The sequence below is a fragment of the Neophocaena asiaeorientalis genome, unplaced genomic scaffold (genome assembly GCF_003031525.2).
Source record: "Neophocaena asiaeorientalis asiaeorientalis breed wild unplaced genomic scaffold, Neophocaena_asiaeorientalis_V1.1 scaffold1353, whole genome shotgun sequence".
In the NCBI taxonomy this organism is placed as follows: Eukaryota; Metazoa; Chordata; class Mammalia; order Artiodactyla; family Phocoenidae; genus Neophocaena; species Neophocaena asiaeorientalis.
In genome coordinates this window covers 56,450-57,477 of record NW_020172596.1, presented here as the reverse complement: position 1 = coordinate 57,477, position 1,028 = coordinate 56,450, and the positions used below count along the sequence as shown (strand labels likewise).

The window sequence follows — 1,028 nt, the reverse complement described above, 5'->3', positions numbered from 1 at the left end:
TATTCGTGGGACTTCGCTGGGGGTCCAGTGGTTAAGACTCCAGGCTTCCACTTCAGGGGATGTGGTTTTGATCCCTGGTTAGGGCACTAAGATCCCACGTGCCATGTGGCACAGCTGAAGACAGAAAAATTCTTCTTTTTTTGTTTTTCAAGTTTCGGATTATTCATCAGTGTAATCCCCAACACAGTACACCAACATGATTTCATGCCTTTGGAGGGGAAATATTTCCTGGTTACATGGAAAATTGGGCTGATGGCTTCTGGAAGACCTTCATTCTAAGCAGCTTTATAGTGAAACATTTCATTTAGAAGTCTGGACCCTCTTCTTTAGTTTGCTGCCATCTATGTTCACTTGCACTGATCACTGGGACCTAGTTTTTTCCAGAGTTCTGGGTTATTCTTTCTGTCCCAACTGACATCTGGGTTGAACAATGGCAGGTGCAAGGCTGCTACAGTGCTGCTACGGTAGCTGCTGCTCCAGTAAATACGAAGAGGGGGATCAAGCTAGGACGCTTCTTGGCCTGAGCGATGATCTGGTGGAGCATGGTTGCCACAGAGGCCTTGAGTCCAGATAGAGAAAAACAAATCTGCAAGGCCTGGGACTAAGCAGTCTCCCCACCTAGGAGGAGCGGATGTCCCTAGAAAAATTATTCTTGTTGCAGGGTGAGAATGAACTGGAAGGGCGCAGGATGGGAGGCATGTGCATACTGTAGTCACCCCGACAAGCAGTGATGATGACCTAGATGGTAGTTCATTATATGAACTGTCTGTCCTGGGAGATTCTGAACAACCTGATGGCCAGGACTCAGTCTTACTGGCCTTGCTGCCCTAGCACAGTGGTAGCTAGTCAACACCTGTTTGCTGAGAATATCTAATTGTTTTTCTCTATATACAAATATATTTTAACATTTTTTATCTGTTTATGCATGTATGTTAGCCTAAAATCAATTGCTTTTCTTATACTGAGCTGTCAGCCTAAGCTGTGAGGCATCTTAGTAAATTATCTGTGATCGCTGTTCTTTGTAATTC

General features: G+C 44.7%; 1 pseudogene; it reads right to left on the bottom strand.

Annotated features, from left to right (window-relative positions):
* Positions 1-300: 300 nt before the first annotated feature.
* On the bottom strand, positions 301-544 carry LOC112395484 (cytochrome c oxidase subunit NDUFA4 pseudogene; annotated as a pseudogene).
* Positions 545-1,028: the final 484 nt, after the last annotated feature.